The sequence below is a fragment of the Lathamus discolor genome, chromosome 1, assembly GCF_037157495.1.
Source record: "Lathamus discolor isolate bLatDis1 chromosome 1, bLatDis1.hap1, whole genome shotgun sequence".
In the NCBI taxonomy this organism is placed as follows: Eukaryota; Metazoa; Chordata; class Aves; order Psittaciformes; family Psittacidae; genus Lathamus; species Lathamus discolor.
In genome coordinates, this window is record NC_088884.1 from 223,810 (window position 1) to 234,989 (window position 11,180).

Sequence of the window (11,180 nt, forward strand, 5' to 3'; positions counted from 1 at the left end):
AGCCCAGCCCACTGCAGCTCAGCGCAGACAAGCTGAGCCCAATTAGGCCCACTTTAGCACAGTTCAGCCTGCTTTAGCACAGCCCAGCCAAGACATGATCAGCCACTTCAAGCCAGTTTACCTCAGTTCAGCCCAGTTCAGCCCAGCCCAGCAAAATTTACTCCAATTCGGCCCAGTCCAGTCACTTTCAGACAAGCTCAGATCTGTCTAACCCAGTGAAGCCCCCTTCAGCCCACTTCAGCCACTCCAGCACCGTTCAGCCCAGTTTGGCCCACTTCAGGAGAGTTTAGACCACTTTGGCCCACTTCAGACCAGTCCAGCCCACTTTAGCCCACTTCAGCACAGTTTAGCCTTGTCCAGCCCAGCAGAGCTCAGCCCACCCTCGCTTGCTACAGGCAAAACGGCTCGTTTGCTACACAGCATGGCTTGGCACTACTTTGACCCAATTCAGACCAGTCCAGCCCACTTTAGCTCAGTCCAGTGCAATTAAGCCCACCCAAGAACAGTTTAGCCCAGTCCAGCACATTTTGGCCCACTTCAGACCTCTCCAGACCACTTTAGCCCAGCACAGCCCAGTTTAGCCCAGTGCACACCAGTCCAGCCCAGCTTATCTCACTTCAGATACTTTACCCCACTTCAGTCCAGGCCACATTAGCCCTGTCCAGCCCATTCCAGCTCACCCCAGCCCCTTCAGCCCACTTCAGCCCAGCGCAGCCAGCTTTAGCAAGGTCCGTTCCACTTTAGCCCAGCCCAGCCCACTTTAGCCCACTTCAGACCAGTTTTGCCCTGGCCAGACCAACTTAGCTCAGCCCAGCCCAGTTCAGACCTGTCCCAACCAATTTAGCACAGTTCTGCAGCGTTTAGCCCAATTCAGACCATCCAGCACACCATAGCCCTTTTGAGCACACTTCAGCCCACTTCAGACCAGCCCAGCACACTTTAGACCACTTCAGCCTAGCTTATCCCAATTCACATCTATCCAGAACACTTTGTCACAGTTAAGTCCAATTCAGACCAGTCCAGCCCACTTTAGCCCAACGCAGCCCAGCCCACTACAGTTTAGCCCACTTTAGCCCTTCCCAGACCAACGTAGCGTACTTTAGGCCAGCTCAGTCCAGCCCAGTTTAGCCCAATCCATCTTATCCCTGCCCAATTTAACCCAGTTCAGCCCACTTTACAGCCCAGCCCACTGCAGCTCAGCGCAGACAAGCTGAGCCCAATTAGGCCCACTTTAGCACAGTTCAGCCTGCTTTAGCACAGCCCAGCCAAGACATGATCAGCCACTTCAAGCCAGTTTACCTCAGTTCAGCCCAGTTCAGCCCAGCCCAGCAAAATTTACTCCAATTCGGCCCAGTCCAGTCACTTTCAGACAAGCTCAGATCTGTCTAACCCAGTGAAGCCCCCTTCAGCCCACTTCAGCCACTCCAGCACCGTTCAGCCCAGTTTGGCCCACTTCAGGAGAGTTTAGACCACTTTGGCCCACTTCAGACCAGTCCAGCCCACTTTAGCCCACTTCAGCACAGTTTAGCCTTGTCCAGCCCAGCAGAGCTCAGCCCACCCTCGCTTGCTACAGGCAAAACGGCTCGTTTGCTACACAGCATGGCTTGGCACTACTTTGACCCAATTCAGACCAGTCCAGCCCACTTTAGCTCAGTCCAGTGCAATTAAGCCCACCCAAGAACAGTTTAGCCCAGTCCAGCACATTTTGGCCCACTTCAGACCTCTCCAGACCACTTTAGCCCAGCACAGCCCAGTTTAGCCCAGTGCACACCAGTCCAGCCCAGCTTATCTCACTTCAGACACTTTACCCCACTTCAGTCCAGGCCACATTAGCCCTGTCCAGCCCATTCCAGCTCACCCCAGCCCCTTCAGCCCACTTCAGCCCAGCGCAGCCAGCTTTAGCAAGGTCCGTTCCACTTTAGCCCAGCCCAGCCCACTTTAGCCCACTTCAGACCAGTTTTGCCCTGGCCAGACCAACTTAGCTCAGCCCAGCCCAGTTCAGACCTGTCCCAACCAATTTAGCACAGTTCTGCAGCCTTTAGCCCAATTCAGACCATCCAGCACACCGTAGCCCTTTTGAGCACACTTCAGCCCACTTCAGACCAGCCCAGCACACTTTAGACCACTTCAGCCTAGTTTATCCCAATTCACATCTATCCAGAACACTTTGTCACAGTTAAGCCCAATTCAGACCAGTCCAGCCCACTTTAGCCCAACGCAGCCCAGCCCACTACAGTTTAGCCCACTTTAGCCCTTCCCAGACCAACGTAGCGTACTTTAGGCCAGCTCAGTCCAGCCCAGTTTAGCCCAATCCATCTTATCCCTGCCCAATTTAACCCAGTTCAGCCCACTTTACAGCCCAGCCCACTGCAGCTCAGCGCAGACAAGCTGAGCCCAATTAGGCCCACTTTAGCACAGTTCAGCCTGGTTTAGCACAGCCCAGCCAAGATATGATCAGCCACTTCAAGCCAGTTTACCTCAGTTCAGCCCAGTTCAGCCCAGCCCAGCTAAATTTACTCCAATTCGGCCCAGTCCAGTCACTTTCAGACAAGCTCAGATCTGTCTAACCCAGTGAAGCCCCCTTCAGCCCACTTCAGCCACTCCAGCACCGTTTAGCCCAGTTTGGCCCACTTCAGGAGAGTTTAGACCACTTTGGCCCACTTCAGACCAGTCCAGCCCAGTTTAGCCCACTTCAGCACAGTTTAGCCTTGTCCAGCCCAGCAGAGCTCAGCCCACCCTCGCTTGCTACAGGCAAAACGGCTCGTTTGCTACACAGCATGGCTTGGCACTACTTTGACCCAATTCAGACCAGTCCAGCCCACTTTAGCTCAGTCCAGTGCAATTAAGCCCACCCAAGAACAGTTTAGCCCAGTCCAGCACATTTTGGCCCACTTCAGACCTCTCCAGACCACTTTAGCCCAGCACAGCCCAGTTTAGCCCAGTGCACACCAGTCCAGCCCAGCTTATCTCACTTCAGACACTTTACCCCACTTCAGTCCAGGCCACATTAGCCCTGTCCAGCCCATTCCAGCTCACCCCAGCCCCTTCAGCCCACTTCAGCCCAGCGCAGCCAGCTTTAGCAAGGTCCGTTCCACTTTAGCCCAGCCCAGCCCACTTTAGCCCACTTCAGACCAGTTTTGCCCTGGCCAGACCAACTTAGCTCAGCCCAGCCCAGTTCAGACCTGTCCCAACCAATTTAGCACAGTTCTGCAGCGTTTAGCCCAATTCAGACCATCCAGCACACCATAGCCCTTTTGAGCACACTTCAGCCCACTTCAGACCAGCCCAGCACACTTTAGACTACTTCAGCCTAGTTTATCCCAATTCACATCTATCCAGAACACTTTGTCACAGTTAAGCCCAATTCAGACCAGTCCAGCCCACTTTAGCCCAACGCAGCCCAGCCCACTACAGTTTAGCCCACTTTAGCCCTTCCCAGACCAACGTAGCGTACTTTAGGCCAGCTCAGTCCAGCCCAGTTTAGCCCAATCCATCTTATCCCTGCCCAATTTAACCCAGTTCAGCCCACTTTACAGCCCAGCCCACTGCAGCTCAGCGCAGACAAGCTGAGCCCAATTAGGCCCACTTTAGCACAGTTCAGCCTGGTTTAGCACAGCCCAGCCAAGACATGATCAGCCACTTCAAGCCACTTTACCTCAGTTCAGCCCAGCCCAGCAAAATTTACTCCAATTCGGCCCAGTCCAGTCACTTTCAGACAAGCTCAGATCTGTCTAACCCAGTGAAGCCCCCTTCAGCCCACTTCAGCCACTCCAGCACCGTTCAGCCCAGTTTGGCCCACTTCAGGAGAGTTTAGACCACTTTGGCCCACTTCAGACCAGTCCAGCCCAGTTTAGCCCACTTCAGCACAGTTTAGCCTTGTCCAGCCCAGCAGAGCTCAGCCCACCCTCGCTTGCTACAGGCAAAACGGCTCGTTTGCTACACAGCATGGCTTGGCACTACTTTGACCCAATTCAGACCAGTCCAGCCCACTTTAGCTCAGTCCAGTGCAATTAAGCCCACCCAAGAACAGTTTAGCCCCCTCCAGCACATTTTGGCTTTTTCTAGAGCTAACCATTTGCCTCCAGGCACCCTCTACTGTGTCCTCAGACATTCTGGCTCAAATACTACATTGGAATGCTGCATCTCAAACCCCTTCCTGCCATTCTGACATTGTCCCCCACGCCCTCGCCTCCTACAGGAGGCCCTCTACTTACCTTGCGTAGTGCCATTCGTGTCGAGGCCGCCTCTCTGCTCAGAACTCCCACAGCAGACGCCAGTCATGTTGCTGCCCTTGCCAAGTTGCTCTTCATTATCTGACAGAAGCAAAAAAAGGGCAACACGTTGTGCTGGCCATCATCTCCAGCACCCCAGGCATCCAGCCCAGCCTTTTCCTTACCTTCCTTCTGCCTCCTCCCAAGCTCCTCACACCATGCTTGCTTGTCTCAAAGCAACTCCAGAGTCTGATGCAGGGCCTCTTCTCCCCTGCGTGCCCTAGGAGTTCAACAGAAGCCAATTGCCATGGTTCTTGCGTAAGTGATCAACTCCACAAACCTTCTGCTTATCCCTCTGACTCACTTCAAGCACTCATCCGACTCCCAACATAAAAGACAAGACCTGCAATACCAAACAAATACTAAATCTTTTTGCCATGTTCTTCTAAGCATGAGGGCATCACACAAAATGAAACCCTTTACCTTTTCATAGCTGGAACTGTAAGCTGGATGAAACCCTTAGAAGGCTCCTGCTGATGTGACTGAAAAAAAAGCTGTCCTCTGCTTTATGTTTATAAGTAAGGAACACAAATGCCTGACCAGCTTTTAACCAGCCAACACAAGCACTCAGTATATAAAGGACTAAGTTCCAAGAACAAGCTTAACACTTTCAGTTCTAGCAGTGAGTTGGAAGCACCAAAACAGCTCACAAGCTAATGCACTCATTAAAACAGTCAAGCTGTACTACCCTGCCCACTATAAGATGGTGCTAAAAAAAGTCCCACTTAATTTTTCTAACCCCCATGGTGTATTTCAAATCTCTTTCTACTATCCTGATGCTGTTTCCCCCATCTGTTCTGTGGAAAACTTTTCTTTCTGCTTAGTTTTTATAGTGTCATAAGTCTCAAACTGAAGTTGTTGCTCAGATCTCCCACACTAGACACATGGGTGTTTACTGCACCCACCCAATTTATTTTTATCATTTGCAGTAACAGGAGTAAAAGGAAAAAATAAAAGAACTGCCACACAACATTCTGTAGACTAAGACAAGGAAATTCCCTGAAATATTTATTATATGCAGACTGTAATGAACAAGCACTCTGTAATTTAGAGTTTTAAAATGAGAAATATACAAGCTGAAAAGCATTCTTTTATCTTTCCCTGCCAAAAGTCATCAGTTATTTAACAGTCACTACATCCTAAAAGAACATTAATATTATGTTTGGTATTCTTTAGACCCAAGTGTCCAACTTAGTTTTTGAAAGAGCACAAACCCAAAGGCACTCTTGAAGTAACTCTTAAACATATAAATGGAATGTTTGTTTAGTAACCACTGTTATAACTATTTTATGAGAAATAAAAGACAAGTAATAAGAACATAAACTGTAAACAAATTTTTCTTTAAGTTCTGTGGCTAAGAGCAATAAAAACACTTACCTGAACACCACCACTAACAACAGCATCTTAAGTAAAACCACAGCACAAAAAAATTCATTAATACAAGAAGATGCAAAACCAAAGATAGCTTAAAAAATTTAGCTCAGAAAAAATCATTTCAAAGAACTCAAAAAACAAAAGCAATACACACACCATTAAAACCACAAAACACCCCAAAGACCTTACCTTGAATAGCAACAAATCCTAAAGACCCTTACTCCGAAGCTGTGCCTTATATACCCCAGGCCCTACTCACAACCCCCCCCAGTGCCCTGGCTCAGGTGTGGGGCAAACCAGCTGCTGGGATAAAAACAGCCTGACAAGGTGCACCTGGTTTTTGTTGTTTTGGGTTTGGTTTCTTGGCTGCTCTCTGATTTTTACTTCTTGGGTTTCTTTTTGGGGCTTAGATTTACATTCAAAATTCTCAGATTCCATAGCTTCACTTTTATGAAGCTGGGCTCAAAACTATACTTGGTTTCAGACTGGGTGGGGGTTTTCTGTCTCACATTCTAGGGCTTAGTCTCAAAGAGGTTTTCTTCCACACAGACTGGCTCAGGCTCATATACTTAAACAGCACAGACACTCTAGTTCAGATTTAGGCTCAATTTGGCATTGACTGGCTCACCCAACCACACGAGTCTCACATCGAGACTAACACAGGCTTCCTGGTTCAGACTCGCTCTCACATTCTAACTAAACAAAGACATTCAGGTGATTTAGCCAAGGTGAGCAAAGCTTAGACCACCCAAGCAGCAATTTATTTTAGGGTCTTGTCATTTTCATAAAGCTGCAATTACTTTTTGTTGGTGGTGTATTCCAGGGGGTGTACACGTTAGAATAAAGGGATGGAAAAGCTCTGAGGGCTAGTGGATGAGTAGTAAAGTGACAGGAGAGAGAGATGGGACTTCCTGAGGGAAGGGTGCAGCTTCTGTATCTCTGTCAGTGTGTGCATGTTCCCTTTTCTAGGTGCTGCAGATAACTCGAGGGAGGTGAAGCTGCAAACTCAGGAGGGCTGTGAGAAGATCGGGGATTGTGTGTGTTGGGGGTGCTTAATTGTTGAGGAGAGCATGGCAAAGGGGTTCAGTATTTGTGCTCCGTGTTGCAGGGCTGCCCTCTACCTTTGGAGTCGGATGAGTGCTTGAAGTGAGTCAGACAGGTAAGGAGAAGGATAGTGGGGTCGGTCACTTTTTGCAAGCAGGGTGATCATTTGTCTCTATTGTACTCCTAGGACCTGGAGGTGAGGAGAGGCTCAATGTCGGACTCCACTGTGGGTTTGGAACAGGCAAGCACAATGTTGATGAGCTTTGAAGGAGGAAGAGGGCTGTTACAGAGCAGGCCAGCACTGGTGGGTGGGGTGGTGGTGATGATGGTGGCCAGCACAGTGTGATCCTGTTTGCTCGTTTGTTTGCTGCAGGTGATAAAGAGAAACTTGGCAGCTGTGGCAAGATCACAGGACTCTGATGTGGGTGTTCTGAGCATCAAGGCCAGCTTGAAACCCATGGCACTATGGAAGCTAAGTAGAGGGACTGCTGCTTGGGACTGGAGGGTGGGGGACAAGGTTCGGATGGCAGGAAGGGGTTTGAAATGTAGCATGGGGCTGAGGGAAAGGCAGGGGGTTACTCTGTAGCATGAGCTTACATGGGTAGGGCAGCTACAGCTTGACTGTGTTAGGGAGGGAGGGTGTCACCCACAGCCCTTCCCTCAGTGACCTGGGTCAGGGGTGGGGCAAACCCCCAGCTGGGATAAGAGCACCCTGACGATCCACAGCTGGGTCTTGTTTCATCTGGTTCTGGTTCATTGCCTGCTCCCCGGCTTTAATTTTCTGGCTTTCATTGGCTTAGACTCATATTCAAGACTGGCAGACAGTGCAGGCTCCTTCTCACACAGACTGGCTCAGACTCATACTCACGTTTAAGCTGCACAGACATTCTCTGGCGCTGACTTCTCCTCACACTCACTTAGGCTCAGTCTGACACTGACTGGCTCATGCATCCACACAAATTTCAAGTTGATTCTAACACAGAATTCCTGGTTCTGACTACCTGGCTAAGATTCCCTGGCTCAAACTCATCCTTACACTCGAGCTGAAAAATAACATTCAGATGACTCAGTCAAGGTGAGCCATGCTTGGAACACCCCAGTAGCAACTTATTTCAGGGTCAGCCAAAGCTTCTGTTTTTCTCTCCATGAGTGCCTGTTTCCATTTCTTTTTTAGGTGCCACACTTAAATCAAGAGAGGTGAAGCTGCCAGCTGAGGAGGGCTGTGAGAAGGTTGTCTGCGTGAGTGGTGAGTAAGAGCTGAGAATAACATGGCAAAGGGTTCAGTAGTAGTGTTGGTTATTGCAGGTCTTGCGTTCTACTTCTGGAGTCAGATGAGTATTTGAGGTGAGTTGGAGAGGTAACAATAATGGTTGTGGGGTTGGTCATTTTCTACAAGCACCATGGTCATTTCTTTCTATTGTGCTCCTAGGTCCTAGAGTGCAGGAGAAGCCCAGCATTGTATTCTGCAATAGATTGGGAGTAGGTGAGCATAATGTAAAGGCGAAGTAGAGTTACAGAAAAGGCTGGCATAGATGGCTGGGATGCTGGAGATGACGGCCAGCACAATGTGTTGCCCTTTTTTTGTTTCTGTCAGATGATGAAGAGGAACTTGGCAAGGACAGCAACATGGCTGTCATCTGCTGTGGGAGTTCCGAGCAGTGAGGCCGCCTCGAGACGCATGGCACTACGCACGCTAAGTAGAGGGCCTCCTGTCGGAGGTGAGGGCGTGGGGGACAATGTCAGAGTGGCAGGAAGGGGTTTGAGATGTAGCATTCCAATGTAGTATTTGAGCCAGAATGTCTGAGGACACAGTAGAGGGTGCCTGGAGGTAAATGGTCAGAGTCTGGGGTGTTGTGTCGGGGACAATAGGAAATAATGGTCCGTGGTGAAACACACCAAGATGGGCAAGTACTGTTAGTTCTCTTTGGCTCCCTCTTGTGGTGTACTGCTTGGGCTTTTCCCAAAAAGTCCGGCTTTGGTGCCTGCCCGGGAAGTTGTGCTTTAGAACTGCCTGGAAAAGTCGTGACCCTTGCAGACCTTCCTAGACATTGTCGGCCACTTCTTGCGACGTGGGCTGGCCCCCTGCGTGGCAAAGAGCGTGCCTGCTTGCGAGTATGGAAGCCCGAGCTTCATGCCGTGTGAGGGAGGCAGAAGCTCATCCCACCCAGGCGACCGTTGCCTGCGCGGGGACGCCCGCTAAGGTTGAGCCTGCCACCTCACACGGCCATGATGATTCTCGGAGCTGGTTTGTGTATGGTCCTCACAGGGTCCTTGGGGTTCGTAAGTGTGTTCTCATGGGTTCAGCAGTAGCAGTCTTTTTTTCTCTTTCTTAGTAGCTGGTGCAGCACTGTGTTTTGACTTCCAGCCTGGGAACAGAGCTGATAACACAAATGTTTTAGTCTGACCAAGGACTTTCTGATCCTCATGCTCTGCCAGGGAGGAGGGAAAGCCAGGAGGAAGCAGAGAACAGGACACCTGACCCAAGCTAGCCAAAGAGGTATTCCGTACCACAGCACATCATGCCCAGGATCTAACTGTGAGTTACCTGGAAGGGCTAGAGACTGCAGGGTTGGATGAGGTATGGGTTGGTGCTCAGTTTGGCTGGGGGGCAGGCGAGTTATCTGTCGACTGGTGGTGAGGTGTTGTATTCTCTTCCCTTGTTATTTCCCTTATTATTACCATTATTGGTGGTAGCAGTAGTGACTTGTGTTCTACCTTAATTAATAACTCTTCTTAACTCAACTTGTGGGATTTGCATTCTTTTCGATTCTCCTCTCTGTCCCCCCAGGAGTAGGGGGAGGGCAAGAAGGGGGGGGAGTGAGAGAGCAATTGCGTGATTTATGGCTGACCTTGTATAAACCACCACGGTTGTTTTACTATTAATCTTGTCAGATCTGTTGTTATCTCAACCCTTCGAGCTCCACGTTGGGTGCCAAAAAGAACCCATGACAGTAAGATAAGCAACCATGAGAAGTATCCTTCACTATCTCTATAGTATCCCATGTTAATAAACTAGTTGAGAGTTCTCTGTCTCTGGTTTTCTTTTAGCTGGAGCTCTTGCGCTCTGGAACGTAGGTGGTGGGTTTCTATAATCAGTGTAGCTGTCTACTTCTCGTGATCTGTGTGAATGGACAGAAGAGCTCTGGGAATAAGCTTGTAATTAATGAGTCAGGGCCAGAGAGTCTGCTTGTGAGTGGGTGTGATAGTATATCAAGAGTCAGTGTCTGAGCCAGAGTGTCTGAGTGTCTCCAGGCTGCTTTCGTATCTGTTATCTTGGCATCCTGTTTCATTGGTTAGGACATAGTCTGTGCATTTTCATGCTCTTGGGTCTTGAATTTTGGGTCGTGCTCATGGGTCTTCATGCTTTTTGCATGTCCATCATGTCAGGTTTTGTGGTTGTTTTTGGAAACACATGGTCATGTTGAACTTTGTTCTCAGGCTCCTGAGGAGACCTGTTGCGTTGCTCTTGCGGCTGTGCAGGTGATCTGGGTGGATGTAGTGTTCCATCTGGGAGGTAGTCTACCTCTTCAGATTTTTCTCTCTTATTTTGGTTTCTCAGAGTCTGTAGTGTTCTTTGTGTGTGTGTGTGATTGCCTTGAGTTGCTCTGCTCATGGTCAGTAGTTGGGCCAGGTGGAGCATCTGTAGTGCAAGTCTGTGTGTACTACGATTAGAGGCAAATCTTGTGCGTTTTCTTGGGATGGAGGTTACAGGTTCTGGGCTTATCAATAGTCTTTGGCGATAAAAGGTTGTGTGGTTATTAACTGAGTTGCTTTTTAGCATCTCGGTGGTAATTTTGCAGTTGTTTTTTTCAGATATCTGTTATGAATCAGTTGTCAACGTGATGAAAGTAGTCTTGCATCAAGGAGCTGTGGCAGAGATGCACAGCAATCGGTAGAGACTCGTACAGACCCCATAGCGATCACATAACGACCACACCATGATGGGCTGGGGGGGGCGGTGTGGCGCCCGGGTGTCTCGCTGCTGCCATCTTGTGTCCAGAGTTCGGTACTGCAGCCCGGGCTCCGCGCATGAGCCGTGGTGCTCCCTTTGTCCCCGCTGCTGTCCCCGGAAGTGGCCCGTGTCACGTGGTGGCCGCCGCGGTTGCGGGTTGATGTGCGGGCATGCCCGCGGGGTGCTCGTGGCCGCAGCCCGGTGTTGGCGCGCCGGCTCCGGTCCCTCCGCGCGCCGTTTCGGTGCCGCATGCGCAGCGCCCGGGAGCAGCATGGCGGCGGGCAGGGTCCGGGTCCCGGCAGCGGCGGCAGCAGCTGAGGTCCGAGCGCGCCGGGGTTATCGGGGAGGCGAGCGGGCCCAGCGGCCCGCCCGTCCGTCTGTGCCTTGGGCGGGCGCAGAGGGGCGGCTCCTGCCCGCTGGCTGCCCGCGCGGGAAGCCTCACAGCGCCAGGGGCTCGGTACTGGGGGGAGTAAAGACCCGGGGCGGGGGTTACCCGGAGGTCCTTAATTCACACTGTGCCTTCACTGGCAGGGGAAGGG

The 11,180-nt window shown here is 50.6% G+C and overlaps 3 long non-coding RNA genes across 4 annotated transcripts; 2 read left to right on the forward strand and 1 right to left on the reverse strand.

The window, feature by feature from the left end:
• Positions 1 to 4,216: 4,216 nt before the first annotated feature.
• On the reverse strand, positions 4,217 to 4,621 carry LOC136006689 (uncharacterized). The gene is made up of 3 exons (XR_010609235.1): positions 4,576 to 4,621; positions 4,397 to 4,491; positions 4,217 to 4,313 (listed from the first exon to the last, which is right to left on the reverse strand). It is a non-coding gene; the product is annotated as an uncharacterized LOC136006689 (long non-coding RNA).
• Positions 4,622 to 6,748: 2,127 nt separating this feature from the next.
• On the forward strand, positions 6,749 to 7,667 carry LOC136012307 (uncharacterized). Its single transcript, XR_010611846.1, has 3 exons — positions 6,749 to 6,804; positions 6,877 to 6,930; positions 7,063 to 7,667. It is a non-coding gene; the product is annotated as an uncharacterized LOC136012307 (long non-coding RNA).
• Positions 7,668 to 7,708: 41 nt separating this feature from the next.
• On the forward strand, positions 7,709 to 8,189 carry LOC136011792 (uncharacterized). 2 transcript variants are annotated; one of them, XR_010611591.1, is made up of 3 exons: positions 7,709 to 7,764; positions 7,864 to 8,033; positions 8,119 to 8,189. It is a non-coding gene; the product is annotated as an uncharacterized LOC136011792 (long non-coding RNA). The 2 variants fall into 2 exon arrangements; XR_010611528.1 differs by having other exon boundaries at positions 7,727 to 7,764; positions 7,840 to 8,033.
• The last annotated feature ends 2,991 nt before the right edge of the window (positions 8,190 to 11,180 follow it).